The 18,434-nt window shown below is 41.0% G+C and overlaps 1 long non-coding RNA gene across 1 annotated transcript; it reads right to left on the reverse strand.

The window, feature by feature from the left end:
- Positions 1-5,843: 5,843 nt before the first annotated feature.
- On the reverse strand, positions 5,844-8,447 carry LOC129845897 (uncharacterized). Its single transcript, XR_008758141.1, has 3 exons — positions 8,350-8,447; positions 6,743-6,843; positions 5,844-6,109 (listed from the first exon to the last, which is right to left on the reverse strand). It is a non-coding gene; the product is annotated as an uncharacterized LOC129845897 (long non-coding RNA).
- Between the last annotated feature and the right edge of the window lie 9,987 nt (positions 8,448-18,434).

Genomic DNA, 18,434 nt, shown 5'->3' on the forward strand with positions numbered 1-18,434 from the left:
ACAGGATACAGGTAGATATAACACACATGATGTAGGTAGATATAACACACATGATACAGGTAGATATAACACACAGGATACAGGTAGAGATAACACACATGATACAGGTAGATATAACACACAGGATACAGGTAGATATAACACACAGGATACAGGTAGAGATAACACACATGATACAGGTAGAGATAACACACATGATGTAGGTAGATATAACACACATGATGTAGGTAGAGATAACACACATGATACAGGTAGATATAACACACATGATACAGGTAGATATAACACACATGATGTAGGTAGATAAAGCACAGGGAACACAATAAGAAAGGCTTCAGGTGGACAACAGTGCAAAATGGTTTTGAAACACTACTTTAAAGGAGTCCTCCCTTCCCCATTTTATTTTATTTAACCTTTATTTAACTAGGCAAGTCAGTCAAGAACAAATTCTTATTTACAATGATGGCCTACCCCAGCCAAACAGTAACCCAGGCGACGCTGGGCCAATTGTGCACCACCCTATGGGACTCCCAATCACAGCCGGTTGTGATACAGCTTGGAATCAAACCAGGATCTGTAGTGACGCCTCTAGCACTGAGATGCAGTGCCTTAGACCGCTGCGCCACTCGGGAGCCCATCTCTCTCTCATCCCTCCCTCCATCCCTTCTTCCATCTTTCCACCCTGTACCTCCTCACAAATCCCAAGCCTTACTGGTCACATTACAAAGTTCAGACGACAGAGAATAACCACAGGGAAATACACACACATTCCCCCATTGATGAACTCTTTATTTTCTCTCCCCCATCTCCCTCTTTCTCACCCCACCCCTCCCCCCTCCATCTCTCTCACCCCCCTCCCCTCTCTCTCTCTCTCTCTCTCTCTCTCTCTCTCTCTCTCTCTCTCTCTCTCTCTCTCTCTCTCTCTCTCTCTCTCTCTCTCTCTCTCTCTCTCATGTGAGCTGTTCTGAAGGTTAAAACATAATAATCCCATTATACTCTCATGCCTACCAACGTCACATGACAACATCAGTCCTCAACGCTGATGTAAGGTCAGTTCTTTGTGTTTTCTCTGTAATGGTAAAGCTTGGGGATAGCTGATCCTAGATCTGTGCCTAGAGGCTACTCCCACCCGAAGCTCACATGACGTCTCCTGGCAGCCATGCAGTTTGTGAGGTGAAGCAGGCGGTAATCTGACTGCTGTGTGTGTGCGTCTGTGTGTGTGTGTGTGCACGCGTTGCGAATGTGTGCATGTTGTGTGTGTACGTGCGTCTGTCCATGTCTGCGTCAGTGTTTAATGTGTTTAAGTGTACCTGCATCAGTGTTTAATGTGTTTTAAGTGTACCTGCGTCTGTGTTTAATGTGTTTAAGTGTACCTGCGTTTGTGTTTAATGTGTTTAAGTGTACCTGCGTCTGTGTTTAATGTGTTTAAGTGTACCTGCGTTTGTGTTTAATGTGTTTAAGTGTACCTGCGTCTGTGTTTAATGTGTTTAAGTGTACCTGCGTCTGTGTTTAATGTGTTTAAGTGTACCTGCGTCTGTGTTTAATGTGTATAAGTGTACCTGCGTCTGTGTTTAATGTGTTTAAGTGTACCTGCGTCTGTGTTTAATGTGTTTAAGTGTACCTGCGTCAGTGTTTAATGTGTTTAAGTGTACCTGCGTCTGTGTTTAATGTGTTTAAGTGTACCTGCGTCTGTGTTTAATGTGTTTAAGTGTACCTGCGTTTGATGTGCCTTCATTTGCATGCGTCTGCATGTGTGCATGCGTTCACACGTGTGTGTATCCATGCGTGTGTGCGTGTCTGTGTGTAATCCCGGTGCTGGCTGGGCTAGTGTCTGGCCACCGGGCCATTGGACCTCCACTAAGCCTGTAGGACCCAGCTCTGCTCTGGAATCCCAGGAATCAGCATGTGACTCGACTCTAACATCTGACATGTTCTCATACACTTTCTACACCTCCTCGTTTGGACTTCCTTAACTCTCTGATTGAGTAACATGAAAAGGGTTTAAACTAATGTGATTCCTTCTTTTCATGTAAAAACTGCAAATGTTTTGCTCAATAACACCTGCAGTCTGGAAGCAGGCACTTAGACCACATACACACACAAGTTATACCACTAAGTTACAACACATTTGCACAGAAATAGTTACACAATTGTTGTGTAGACACAACAACGGTTCAGACAAACTCAAACATTGTGTCAAATGTGTTGTACATCAGATGTACAACCTGAGTGTACACAGCGCCGAAGGCAATATATTGAGGAAGGATGTATTGTGTATTGAGGATATATTGTGAAAAGCATTGATAAAAATGACATTGACATCCGACAGGTGGCGTCACTCCTACGCAAAGCTCGTCCCTTAACCAGACAATGCAGAGGGAATCGTCACTTTGTCTGACGTCAGACATTGGTAACACTGATGTAGAGGAGCCTGACTTACCTAGTGATCAATATGTATATATTTACTTACGATAGTGACACTCCAGACCAGTGTTTATATATATATACAGTATATACAGTGCCTTGGGAAAGTATTCAGACCCCTTAACTTTTTCAACATTTTGTTAGGTTACAGCATTATTCAAAAATGTATTGAATAATTCCCCCCCCTCATCAATCTACACACAATAGCCCATAATGACAAAGCAAAAACAGGTTTTTAGACATTTTTGCTAATTTATAAAAAATAAAAAACTGAAATATCATATTTACATAAGTATTCAGTCCCTTTACTCAGTACTTTGTTGAAGCACCTTTGGAAGCGATTACAGCCTTGAGTCTTCTTGGGTATGACGCTACAAGCTTGGTACACATGTATTTGGGGAGTTTCTCCCATTCTTCTCTGCAGATCCTCTCAAGCTCTGTCAGGTTAGACAGGGAGCGTTGCTGCACAGCTATTTCAGGTCTCTCCAGAGATGTTCGATCAGGTTCAACTCCGGGCTCTGGCAAGGCCACTCAAGGACATTCAGAGACTTGTCCCAAAGTCACTCCTGTGTTGTCTTGGCTGTGTGCTTAGGGTTGTTGTCCTGTTGGAAGGTGAACCTTTGCCCTAGTCTGAGGTCCTGAGCGCTCTGGAGCAGGTTTTCATCAGGATCTCTCTGTACTTTGCTCCATTCATCTTTGCCTCGATCCTGACTAGTCTCCCAGTCCCTGCGGCTGAAAAACACCCCCACAGCATGATGCTGCCACCACCATGCTTCACCGTAGGGATGGTACCAGGTTTCCTCCAGACGTGACGCTTGGCATTCAGTCCAAAGAGTTCAATCTTGGTTTCATCAGAGCACAGAATCTTGTTTCTCATTCTCTGAGAGTCTTTAGGTGCCTTTTGGCAAACTCCAAGTGGGATGTCATGTGCCTTTTACTGAGGAGTGGCTTCCGTCTGGCCACTCTAGCATAAACGCCTGATTGGTGGAGTGCTGCAGAGATGGTTGTCCTTCTGGAAGGTTCTCCCATCTCCACAGAGGAACTCTGGAGCTCTGTCAGAGTGACCATCGGGTTCTTGGTCACGTCACAGACCAAGGCCCTTCTCCCCGATTGCTCATTTTGGCCGGGCAGCCAGCTCTAGGAAGAGTCTTGATGGTTCCAAAATGCATCCATTTAAGAATGATGGAGGCCACTGTGTTCTTGAGGACCTTCAATGCTGCAGACATTTTTTGGTACCCTTCCCCAAATAAGGTATTTCTGTTTTTATTTTTTATAAATTTGCCAAAAAAACTAACTGTTTTAGCTTTGTCATTATGGGCTATTGTGTGTAGATTGCTAAGGATTAAACAAAAATGTTATACATTTTAGAATAAGGCTGTAACATAACAAAATGGCAGCTTCATTAAATAGTACCCAGAAAACATCAGTCTCAATGTTAACAGTGAAGAGGCGACTCCGGGGATGCTGGCCTTCTACGCAGAGTTGCAAAGAAAAAGCCATATCTCGGACTGGCCAATAAAAAGAAAATATTAGATGGGCAAAAGAACACAGACACTGGACAGAGGAACTTAGAGCTAGTTTGCACTGTTCTGTGAAGGGAGTAGTACACAGCGTTGTACGAGATCTTCAGTTTCTTGGCAATTTCTCGCATGGAATAGCCTTCATTTCTCAGAACAAGAATAGACTGACGAGTTTCCGAAGAAAGTTTTTTGTTTCTGGCCATTTTGAGCCTGTAATCGAACCCACAAATGCTGATGCTCCAGATACTCTACTAGTCTTAAGAAAGACAGTTTTATTGCTTCTTTAATCAGAACAACAGTTTTCAGCTGTGCTAACATAATTGCAAAAGGGTTTTCTAATGATCAATTAGCCTTTTAAAATTATAAACTTGGATTAGCTAATACAACGTGCCATTGGAACACAGGAGTGATGGTTGCTGATAATGGGCCTCTGTGCGCCTATGTATATAAAATCTGCTGTTTCCAGCTACAATAGTCATTTACAACATTAACAATGTCTACACTGTATTTCTGATCAATTTGATGTTATTTTAATGGACCAAAATTGTGTTTTTATTTAAAAAACAAGGACATTTCTAAGTGACCCCAAACTTTTGAACGGTAGTGTGTATATATATATATATATATATTTACCTACGATAGTGACCATCCAGACCAGTACATATGTGAAGGCTGAGATCCAGACAGCGGACATAAAGAAGGTGAACATGAACCATTTTTTCCAGAACCGTCTCCTGCAGTCTGGAATCGTCAGGTAGAGAATCACGATGGCCGGGAGGGACAGCACCCACAGGATTCGCTTCAGGTCATTCTCTGGCATTGAGAACACACTCTTGTGGTCTGGAACACACACACAGAGAGAGAAAACACAAGGGGTGTCAATCCCTGTTCTCATATGAAACACACAGGTGTGATGTACTTGAAAAAGTTCTCACAGAAATTGTGACATTTTATGTAGAAGCCAGAGAAAGCGTTCAAGAGAAAATATGTGTGTGTGTGTGATTCTCAGATCTGTGTTTTGATTAGCGGCACCTCTTGCTGTGTTGTTGTTGCTTGGCAGGAAAATTGTTGTAATTTGCTCTCCTCTGTCCCCGCAAACTCCCCACTGGAGTAAATCGCCCTCACACACACACACACACACACACACACACACACACACACACACACACACACACACACACACACACACACACACACACACACACACACACACACACACACACACACACACACACACACACACACACACACACACACACACATCAACACACACATCAACACACACACACACATACACACACACCTTCCTCAGTCTGCATGGCATCAATGTGTCATATACCAGAGCGGTGTGTGTGTGTGTGTGTGTGTGTGTGTGTGTGTGTGTGTAGTAGTGGTGTAAAGTACATAAGAAACAAGTACAAACAAGAAATAAGTACTACTTAAGTAGTTTTTTGGGGTATCTGTTCTTTACTTTACTATTTATATTTTTGAGAACTTTTGCTTTTACTTCACCACAATGCTAAAGAATATTATATACTTTTTACTCCATACATTTCCCTGACACCCAAAAGTAGTCGTTACATCCTGTATGCTTAGCAGGACAAGAAATGGTCTAATTCACACACTTATTAAGAGAACATCCCTGGTCATCCCTACTGCCTCTGATCTGGGGGACTCACTAAACACATGCTTAGTTTGTAAATTATGTCTGAGTGTTGGAGCGTGCCTCTGGCTATCCGTAAATTTAAAAAACAAGAACATTATGCCGTCTGGTTTGCTTAATATAAGTAATTTTTAATTGTATATTTTCGCAATTATATTTACTTTTGATTACTTAAGTATATTTAAAACCAAATACTTTAAAACTTTTACATGACAGATAGAGTCAGCTACCCTCTGGTATCTCATTCAGGCCGTGCAGACTGAGGGAAATGTGTGAGTATCCTGAATCATCCTGGAAGATTCCGCTGTCGCTTCTAGAACGTCTGTGGACCCTCAGAGTGGTGTCGACCAATGGCTGTGTCTCGCTGTGATCCCCGGAACCTTTCCCCAGGCAAGTACAGCAGGGGCTGAACCTCCTCAGAACACACTCACTGATCCTCAGGTCAAAACACAACACTACGATGTACACCCCATAGACCAGCAACAGACAGGCTGCATCATACCTGGGGAGAGTGGAGGAGAGGGAGGGGAGGAGAGGGGTGGGGAGGGGAGGAGAGGAGACGGGAGGAGAGGAGAGAAGAGAAGAGGGGAGGGAAGGAGATTTGAGGAAAGGAGAAGAGAGGAGGGAAGAGGAGAGTCAAATGCTAATAAAAAACGAATACAATCACTTGTACATGTATATTTGAACTGATTGGTTTATGACTCTGTATCAGGCAATAATAAAATAGGAAGGTTGTGTACCTAGGAGGATTGTTGATGATTAGTATCATACCGCTGGGCTGTAAAGTGTTACTGCATGCTGAGATTGAGGAAGTGGAGTTGAACACAGATACTTACCAGTACACACAGGGCACTTTAACTTTATTATCAAAGACAATAAATTCTCAATGACATGTAAAACTTCCACTTTCCTGGAGAAGTTGTACTGTTGCAAACACACACAGAAGGCACTCCCTACACACACAGAAGGCACTAGCTACACCGCACCTACACCACACACACACACACACACACACACACACACACACACACACACACACACACACACACACACACACACACACACACACACACACACACACACACACACACACACACACACACACACACACACACACACACACACACACACTTACCAGTAGACTTTGTTGTCTGAAATGATGGCTATAACAGCAGAGATAGAGATGGCGTAAGCTAGACAGTCCCGGAACAGAGGCCAACAGGTCAGACGACCCACCTAGGACAGAAAACACACTGTTTACAGCTTATAGTACACACACACACACACACACACACACACACACACACACACACACACACACACACACACACACACACACACACACACACACACACCTGCTCATTAGGCGACCGCCTATGGTGGCAGATTGACTAGATGCACCTCCAGCAACACATTAAACCTCACATAGTTCTGCCCAAACAATGTCAATTTCTCTCAACCAGTTGAATATGGGCTTTTTAGGTCAGCGCTGATGCCGCCCTTTGGAGCGCTCTACTAACATTCTGTCAGGCAAATCATCTAGCACATATAGGATATGGTAGAAAGAATATGTGGCCTTTTCTGTAAGGGAAAGGGGGATACCTAGTCAGTTGTCCAACTGAATGTATTCAACTGAAATGTGTCTTCCGCATTTAACCCAACCCCTCTGAATCAGAGAGGTGCAGGGGGCTGCCTTAATCGACATCCACGTCTTCAGCACCCGGGGAACAGTGGGTTAACTGCCTTGCTCAGGGGCAGAACAACATATTTTTACCTTGTCAGCTCAGGGATTCGATCCAGCAACCTTTCGGTTACTGGCCCAATGCTCTAACCACTAGGCTACCTGCTTGTAGCTCACAGGCTGGAGATAAAATGTACGACAATGTAAATAGACAGAAACTTCTTACATCATGCAGGTTGTTCCAATCAAGTAGTTTAACCTAAATGGCGCCCAATCAAATAAAAATTGCGCCGACATGTTAACAAACAACGTACCCTAAAAACAGGACAGGTCAAAGTAAAACGGACAATCAGGCTACTCACAACTGCTGTCCAGGAGATTCATCTCGTGGGCCAAACTGTCATGATCAGTGGTTTCAGGTTTGTATCCAGACATTTATGATGAGCTGATCATAGCAAAGAAGAAAATACTTGTGCATTTCCAGCTGTAATAACACACTGCAAATAGAGATATCTCCTCCTGATAAAGTTGGGTAGCTGATATTCAGAGCTTAAATAGCCAAATCACAGGAATCAGGACTAAGAAAGCCAATGCAACGGCCTGTTTGACAATCGGTGGGCCTACCACATGGATGGGCATTCAGAAGAGTTTATTTCATGCGACACATGCGACCAAATCTTAACCAATCATAGACGTTTAGGCTTGGTTCAGATTTGGACCGGTATGATATGGCCCAAACATAGACGTCTTTTCAACTTTCATTCAGAACCGAAAATGAACCTGATTTCAACGTGGGCGGCAGAACGGACCAGGACCGGCCCGACACACACACACACACACACACACACACACACACACACACACACACACACACACACACACACACACACACACACACACACACACACACACACACACACACACACACACACACACACACACGCAATCATCTCCCCCCTTGACCTACTAAAGCTGCCCCTGGCTGGAATGGATGATTATTATACCACTGAGCTCTTTATGGTTAGGTAAGGCTTCCCATAATGTGTGTACTGTACACATACCACTTTGGTCAGGAGTCCACAAGCAGCACAGATCCCCAGGAGGTTGTAGACAGCTGATCCTACGATGGTGCTCACACCGATGTCTCCCTTTGTCACAAACACACCTGGGTAAGACAACACACACACACGCACACACACACACACACACACACACACACACACACACATACACACACACACACACACACACACACACACACACACACACACACACACACACACACACACACACACACACACACACACACACACACACACACACACACACACACACAGTTGTTAACACATGATGATGATGATGACAACGATGAGGATGATGATTGTAGTGAGGTGCAGTTATTCTCAGCAAACCATAGTAATTAAATGTTGTGCTTATGTTTCAGATTCCTTACGTACCCAGAAAGGCAGTGACCATTTCAGGAGCAGAGCTGCCTGCTGCCATAAAGGTGGCTCCTGCTACGTCCTGAGATAGACCCAGACCTGGAACGGGGACCAAGAGACGTTGCCATTTAACACACGCACACACACACACACACACACACACACACACACACACACACACACACACACACACACACACACACACGCACACACACGCGCACACACACACACACACACACACACACACACACACACACACACACACACACACACACACACACACACACACACACACACACACACACACACACACACACACACACACACACACACACACAAACACACAAACACACAGAGTGACTTACGGTCACTGATAAGTTCTAGAGAAGGTAGGAAGTAGTCGTCACAGACTAATGCAACTGCCAGCAGCATGTAAAATATGATCATAAAGTGTATGAGGAGTCCTCCATCCTTCCTCTCCTGTAGTGTGAAGAACCCCTCTGGAAACTCAGACGACTGCGTTGTAATACACTCTGTCTCATTCTCTGAAACAACACACACAGAGTTGTCTAAGTTACAGAAAGTAACAGTCTACAAACTCAGTAAAACAATATACATACTGTATGTAGGTATGAAACTTATACAATATATATACAATATACATACTGTATGTAGGTATGAAACTTATACAATATATATACAATATACATACTGTATGTAGGTATGAAACTTATACAATATATATACAATATACATACTGTATGTAGGTATGAAACTTATACAATATATATACAATATACATACTGTATGTAGGTATGAAACTTATACAATATATATACAATATACATACTGTATGTAGGTATGAAACTTATACAATATATATACAATATACATACTGTATGTAGGTATGAAACTTATACTATATATACAATATACATACTGTATGTAGGTATGAAACTTATACAATATATATACAATATACATACTGTATGTAGGTATGAAACTTATACAATAAAAATAAACATTTGAAGTGAAAAAAGAAAGTAACAGTCTACAATAACATAATTATACGCTTTTTGAATAGATGTCTGTAACATTACTGAATGACCACAGTGCCAACATTGTGTCTATTCTTCTGAGGAATGTTATGGGGATTCGTTCTCAATTAGTCACCGCCATTAGCTGCGAAAACATTGTCACCGTTTATTGGCTTGATCTAATTGATTATCAGGCTTGATGGGTAGATTTGAACACTCACCTAGCGCCCGGCGCACTCTGTTAGAACGGGAGTCCTCCTGAGCTGCTGCTGCAGTGAAAGACACAAGATGAACCGTGCAATAGAAAACTGAAACTAGTCCTAGAAAATAAGGTATAAAGTCTTTTCTGTTCTTCTTGTGCAGCACTCCGTCTCTATACATGGTTTTAGAATAGAAACCGGTAAAAAAAAACGCTTTCATTAACTACTGCTGCAGTGCGTCATGAGTTCACTAATAAGCCAGTAAACATACAACAAGCCTCTCACTAACTAACCTAACTCACATATACCACTACTCCCACTACCCTACTCTATTAGGGCTGAAGAGAGATCATGGGGGAGAAAAGCATATTTTAAGGCCTGTGTTCAGCGAGAGAGAGAGAGAGAAAGAGAGAGAAAGACAGAGATCACGGGATGAAGTTATTCTAGCTGAAGGCACCCCAGCCCCCTGTAACTCGCTCCCTCCTCCCCCCATTCAATTTGACCACCATAGAAAAGTCTCAAGATAGGAAAGATATTTCCTGGAAATAAACATTTACATTCATTTAATATTATTAGAAAGGTCTCACTCATGGTGCGCATATAGGCCTAGGCTCCCATATGGAACAATTATATATTGGAATGTTTTTCAATAAAATGTAAATATATTGTGGAAATGTTTTTATCATGTATTCATCCAATATAGAAATAAATAGATTAAATATATGTAAATAGATATGTTGTATATATGTGTAAAATACACACCTCACAATCTTCTCTACCCAGATGATAATGTTGAGACTCTATTGACCTCTAGTAACTTAGCATTAGGTTCCCAAAGTGGCATTTTGCATGCTAAAGTTGGATCATTGAGTTATAGTTGACAATGCATTCTGCAGCTATTGAGGTATAGCCTACCTGCCACTTCTGAAACATAGTACAAATAAATTAGGTGTTTATTTCAAAAAGACACTTGAACGTAGAACATGTATGTACAAATATTTAGAAATGTATTAAAATATATTTTTCCTGAGCTGTCAATCACAATTTCAAATGTCCCCGAGCCCTCACCCCAGGCTGGCCTCCAACTGACAGAGCAGCCATTACAACTTTTTATTTTCTTCTTCTTCTTCTTCTTCAGAAGAGAGCAGTTGTCACGGCCACAGAGCTTTCCAGTGGACATTGGCATTTTATTGTATTTATACATTCATAACATTGAATTAAATATGTTTTTAGCCTGGTGGGTGATACTTTCTTCAACTGCAAGCAAAGGTTTTCATCGAGCTTGCTAAGACAGCTAGCTAACGTTAGCTCCTTTAGCTTGCCAACAACATGCAGTGTGACTGACCAAGGTAAGAATTGTTATGAAAAATTAAGTTCAGTAGAGTTAATGTCATGTTTGTATTAGATATAATTTAATTGCCAAAGCTTTTGTTAAATGTTCTTGGCTATCCAAGGGCTATTCAAGTTATGTGTTGCTTGTTGGCTAGCTAATTTAGCTAGCTTTAGTGAGGGTTGGGTGTCTGATAGAAATAGATTATTTCTAGCAAAAAATTATATATTTCCCTGCTGCAGTGGATCCTTCTGGTCTTGAGTCTTAGCTGCCTATGGACAGACCCCAGCCAATGGAAGTATTCTTTTGTATCATTTAGCTAGCTAGTTCCCAATTGAATTAAAACGTCTTCATTAACATTTACCCCTTATTTATTAATCATCTTGTGTGGAATTGTTTCACTAACTCTCTGTCTCTGCATTATCCACATGATAATGGTCATCTTGTGAGCTGGAGGTGAAGGAATCTGCATTGTAAGTATACATTTGATGTTCAAAAGACATAATTTTCAAATACAGATGTTAAGGTCACAGATGTAATTTGTACATTATATTTTGTGTTTCAGATACGACCTTCCAGTGACACACATGCCACAATTCAACAATGGACCAAGTTATTTGAGAACATAAAGATGATTGATAACACTCTTAGTTGTCATTAAATGTAAATGTAAATGACATAAATGTCATTCATTCAAACTTGTCAAAGTATACCACAACATGCTATTGGGATTTAGTGCTTGTAACAGTCCTGACCTATTTATGTTAGTTTTTATGTGTTTATGGTCAGGGCATGTGTTTTGGGTGGGCAGTCTATGTTACCTGTTTCTATGTTGGTTTCGGTTTGCCTGGTATGGCTCTTGATTAGAGGCAGGTGGTTTGCATTTTCCTCTAATCAAGAGTCATATTTAGGTAGGGCATTATCACTGTGTGTTTGTGGGTGATTGTCTCCTGTGTCTGTGTCTATGTTTGCACCATACGGGACTGTATACGGTTTGTTCATTTCATGTAGTCTGTTCCTGTTCATTTCGTTCTTCACGTTGTATGTAAGTTCGTCGTTCAGGTCTGTCTACTTTCGTTTTGTTATTTTGTATCATTTTCAAGTATAGTTCGTTTTGTCTTGTTAAATAAATTCATAATGTCATTTCAACGCGCTGCACCTTGGTTCAATCCCTGCTCCTCCTCTTCGGATGAAGAGGAGGAGGACCGTCATTACAGTGCTGAACTTTGTAGTTGTATGCATTGAATTTTAATGTAGCCTAGCTACAGTATCCAAAGTAAAAAGCAACATTTTCCATTCATTAAAATACATGGTAACATATATTTATCAAGTATAGTTTGGAATATGTTTTACTAGCTACCACAGCATATTGTCAAAATGTATTTCCACACCATATATTTAAATATATAAACATACAGTATATGTAGAAATATATGAAAATGGCCAATTTTGTAATACAGTGCATTCGGAGGTATTCAGACCCATTGACTTTCCACAATTTGTTACGTTACAGCCTTATTCTAAAATGGATTAAATAGTTTTTGTTGCCTCATCAAACTACACGCAATACACCATAATGACAAAGCAAAAACAGTTTTTTTAATTTTTCCAAATGTATAAAAAAACAACAACAACGAAATATCACATTTACGTAAGTATTCAGACCCTTTACTCAGTACTTTGTTGAAGCACCTTTGGCAGCGATTACAGCCTCGAGTCTTCTTGGGTATGACGCTACAAGCTTGGCACACCTGTATTTGGGGAGTTTCTCCCATTCTTCTCTGCAGATACTCTCAAGCCCTGTCAGGGTGGATGGGGAGTGTTGCTGCACAGCTATTTTCAGGTCCTTCCAGAGATGTTCGATCGGGTTCAAGTCCGGGCTCTGGCTGGGCCACTCAAGGACATTCAGAGACTTGTCCCAAAGCCATTCCTGCATTGTCTTGGCTGTGTGCTTAGGGTCGTTGTCCTGTTGGAAGGTGAATCTTTGCCCCAGTCTGAGGTCCTGAACACTCTAGAGCAGGTTTTCATCAAGGATCTCTCTGTACTTTGCTCCATTCATCTTTGCCTTGATCCTGACTAGTCTCCCAGTCCCTGAAAAACATCCCCACAGCTTGATGCTGCCACCACCATGCTTCACCGTAGAGATGGTGCCAGGTTTCCTCCAGATGTGACGCTTGGCATTCAGGCCAAACAGCTCAATCTTGGTTTTATCAGACCAGAGAATCTTTAGAGCCTTTAGGTGCCTTTTGGCAAACTCTTAGTGGGCTGTCATGTGCCTTTTACTGAGGCCACTCTACCATAAATGCCTGATTGGTGGAGTGCTGCAGATATGGTTGTCCTTCTGGAAGGTTCTCCCATCTCCACAGAAGAACTCTAGAGCTCTGTCAGAGTGACCATCGGGTTCTTGGTCACTTCCCTGACCAAGGCCCTTCTCCCCGATTGATCAGTTAAGCCAGGTGGCCAGCTCTAGGAAGATTCTTGGTGGTTCCAAGCTTCACCATTTTAGAATGATGGAGGCGGCTGTGTTCTTGGGGACCTTCGATGCTGCAGAAATGTTTTGGTTCCCTTCCCCAGATCTGTGTCTTGACACAATCCTATCTCAGAGTTCTACGGACAATTCCTTCAACTTCATGGCTTGGTTTTTGCTGTGACATGCACTGTCAACTCTGGGACCTAATATAGACAGGTGTGTGCCTGTCCAAAATCATGTCCAATCAATTGAATGTTCCACAGGTGGACTCCAATCAAGTTGTAGAAACATCTCAAGGATGATCAATGGAAACAGAGCTCAATTTCGAGTCTCATAGCAAAGCATCTGAATACTTATAAGGTATTTCTGTTTTTATTTGTAATAAATTTGAAAGCTTTTCTGAAACCTTTTTTTGCTTTGTCATTATGGGCTATTGTGTGTAGATTGGTGAGGATTTTTTTATTTAATCAATTTTAAAATAAGGTTTTAACATAACAAAATGTGGAAAAAGTCAAGGGGTCTGAATTATTTTCGAAGGCACTGTATGCCCATATATTTTTGTACATATAGCCTATTTAAATATTTATATAAGGCTTAAATACATGTAAATACATGTTAAAATATTTATGTCAATATATTGTTTTTCTATATGGGCTACATAGATGAAGAGTAGAGTAACCTAAATCCAAATTGTCAGTGACAAAAAAGTCTCTAGTAGACCTACAGAGAATGTGACTATGAGGCAGTAAGCCATTATTTTAGGAATAAATAATGCCTCTCTCTCTCTACCGCAACTGCTGTCTCGATGTTGCACTCTCTGTGATTATTATTTGACCCTGCTGGACATCTTGAAGAACAATCTGGAATTAATGGCCATGTACTCTTATAATCTCCACTGGCACAGCCAGAAGAAGGCTGGCCACCCCTCAGAGCCTGGTTCCTCTAGGTTCCTGCCTTTCTAGTGAGTTTTTCCTAGCCACCATGCTTCTACATCTGCATTGCTTGCTCTTTCGGGTTTTAGGCTGGGTTTTTGTATAAGCACTTTGTGACATCTGCTGATGTAAAAGGGGCTTTATAAATACATTTCATTGATTGATTGATTGATTGGCTACGTTATTCAAAAAATGCCATTGAACATGTCCATTAATCCATAGGCTAAATTAAGCCATAGGCTTCGTTCAACAACTCTGATCAGATTTGATCAAACAAATGAATTGAGTGATGTTCTCACCTCACCTTTATATCACTATGTGCATATTTGGAGGTGAATCTGTGCGTGCACTGCAGGACAGTGACATGTAGGCTAGTGTGAACAGACCAGCCCGGCTAGCAGACAACAGAGGGGGGCGGGGGTCTGGGGATATGGTGGGTCATGTTCCAAAAAGGGATCTCTACTTTCTCTGGAGACCGTTAGCAGTGATACTGGCTCTGTTCATCATCTGTGGGTGCTTTCGTTCCATGTGATGCAAAGCCTGTGTGAGCATTGTGAGCTAGATGAAAGAACGAACGCCTCGCACACCAGAGAGAAGTGGCGTTAAAATGGTAAGATGTAGATAGCATTTTGTTTCATTTCAGTGTTGATGTAATTTACAGATTTGCCTACCTGTGAATAAAGCGGGAGCTCTACTCAAATCAAAGTAGTCATGCTTTAACTCACTGGTTGGCAGAACAATAACATACCAATTTATAAAAACTATTTATATAGGCCTCTGATATAGGCTAATAGCGCAGGCTTAAAACTATTTATATAGGCCTCTGTAGTTGTAAACTTCTAAAAAGTAAATTTTTTGTGGATAACTTGTAAGTTCACATATTGAACAACAGGCCTTTGCAATGTTTCTGTTATTTTCTTGGCCACAAACTACACTGTCTAATTTCTAACCCACAATATAGCTGAACTCTGTGTGTGGGTAGGTGGGTGTGTGTGTGTAAACACATCTTGGGCTCTGAGAAGGAAGAAAGTAAACTTCCATTGACAGTGCCCGGCTTTAAATGAAGTTCAGCTTATAAAGGCTACAGAAAGCCTTCACAATGCCTTTTTAAGCACTACATACATGTGTTACAAAGCTTCTATAATGATATGTCATGCTTTATTAAAGGGTTCATAAATGTGGCATAACTGTGTGACATAATCACCAATATCAAATGTGATGTAACCCACTATGTGAAAACAATGGAGGCAGCTGAGGGGGGGTCGGCATAATAATGTCTGGAACTGAGTAAATGGAATGGCAACAAACATGGAAACCATGTGTTTGATGTATTTGAGAACATTCCACGGATTCTGCTCCAGCCCTTTCTCCCCAATTAAGGTGCTACCAATTGCCTGTGGTGGAATATGATATAAACATGTGTTTTATAAAGGGTGGCATGTTGTGGAATATGATATAAACATGTGTTTTATAAAGGGTGACATGTTGTGGAATATGATATAAACATGTGTTTTATAAAGGGTGACATGTTGTGGAATATGATATAAACATGTGTTTTAAAAAGGGTGACATGTTGTGGAATATGATATAAACATGTGTTTTATAAAGGGTGACATGTTGTGGAATATGATATAAACATGTGTTTTAAAAAGGGTGACATGTTGTGGAATATGATATAAACATGTGTTTTATAAAGGGTGACATGTTGTGGAATATGATATAAACATGTGTTTTAAAAAGGGTGACATGTTGTGGAATATGATATAAACATGTGTTTTATAAAGGGTGACATGTGGAATATGATATAAACATGTGTTTTATAAAGGGTGACATGTTGTGGAATATGATATAAACATGTGTTTTATAAAGGGTGACATGTTGTGGAATATGATATAAACATGTGTTTTATAAAGGGTGACATGTTGTGGAATATGATATAAACATGTGTTTTAAAAAGGGTGACATGTTGTGGAATATGATATAAACATGTGTTTTATAAAGGGTGACATGGTGTGCTGAAGGATGACATAAGCTCTAAAGTGATGTCATGTTAGTCACATGACACCTAATCTCGTTTCCAGACACTTCTGCCTAAATGCGTGGAAGGTCTGGTGGACCAACACATCAAACTAGGCCATCATTAGTTAGGGTCAGGTTTCAAATCCCATTTTAACAAGATACAATGTGGAAATGGGCATGGTTTAGCCATAATATTGACTTTTTGACTGTTAAGTGGTGACCATGACAAATACTTTACTTAGTAAGGTCACTCCTATAGAATTCTATGGTCACTCCCACTAAGGTCAACTTTGAATGTTTGGTATCCCAGGCTTATATGTGCTGTGTGTACTTCCGGGTCACGGAATTTCGGAAAATGTCAAAATACAAGTCCCCAAGTAATAGTAGAAAAGTGTCAATAACCATTCATTATATATAACAAAATAATTGTCTAAACATTAACAACGATTCATATTTTTTCAGATTTAAGTGACATTTGCTTTCAATAGGCTTTTTAAACATGTTCCATGGTCAAATTCCCCCCCCCCCCCCCCCCCCCCCAATGCGAATCACTTGCTCTAAGCCAATACATAGTGGTTTAGAGCAAGATCTCTTCTGAGTGGTGCAGTAAATGTATTGATGGGAATACTCAGTAGGGTCTGCACAATGTATATGTGGTGTCATTTCATGGGGCTCTGAATTATACAGTGTTGCTGGCCTTTTACTCCACCCATTCCATTGGCGGCCGATTCACATCACTTGTGAGTACTGCACTACAGATAACCTGCTAACTAAACAACAGTGCAGGGCATAGCCACTGAAGGACAACTACACAAAAAAATATAAGTTTCTTAGATTTTCCACATCCCCTGATGTGGTTTACGCATTGTTGTGAACACAGAAAATCTCATTTTAATTTGATTGCTTTTCTAATAAAAAGTGTGAAAAAACTGGGATAAACCAGAAAAAATTGGGAAACCTGCAAAAACAAAATGGAATTTGGGAAAATAACAGAAGTAGGCAAAAAATAGAAACTGATTTTAAAGGCCCTACCAACGTTGTTTTGCTGTACATGACTGCACTTTAGAGTGTGTGTCATCCTCCAGCAAAGCACTTTAGAGTGTGTGTCATCCTCCAGCACAGCATTTTGGGAGAAGTTGAGGTCAGATCCAAAAATGCATTTTTACGTATGGGTGTTTAAATGCTCTACCCGATGCATGACAGGGTTATAAATGCTTTGTGAAGACTCAATTTAATATGATTTATACAGCCTTTATTAAGCAGTGCTTGTGCCACCCTTTACAAAGCACAGGTTTATGTCATATTTGACATTGTGGGTTATGTCACATTTGACATTGGTGATTATGTCACACAGATATGCCACATTTATGAACCCTTTATAAAGCATGACATACGGTTATAGATTATTTGTAACACATTTATGTAGTGTTTACTAAGGCTTTATGAAGTCTTTATAACCTGCACGTCATTTAATGCGGGACCGTAGGCCTACATTATGACATTAGAATTAGGTGGAAAATGACTTCAGGCATACATACCTGTTGCAGGTCACTAACAGTTCTACACAATGGTTTGACGGCTGTGGTAGGCTATCAACATCTTGGGTTGCGGCGCCCCCATGTGATGGCTTCAGAAAGAAACCCTTTTCTGATCTTGGCCTCCACTGTCACAGTAATACAACGGACTGTAGCTCTCAAAGACCACTAGAGGACAGAC

The sequence above is a fragment of the Salvelinus fontinalis genome, unplaced genomic scaffold, assembly GCF_029448725.1.
Source record: "Salvelinus fontinalis isolate EN_2023a unplaced genomic scaffold, ASM2944872v1 scaffold_0397, whole genome shotgun sequence".
Lineage (NCBI taxonomy): Eukaryota > Metazoa > Chordata > Actinopteri > Salmoniformes > Salmonidae > Salvelinus > Salvelinus fontinalis.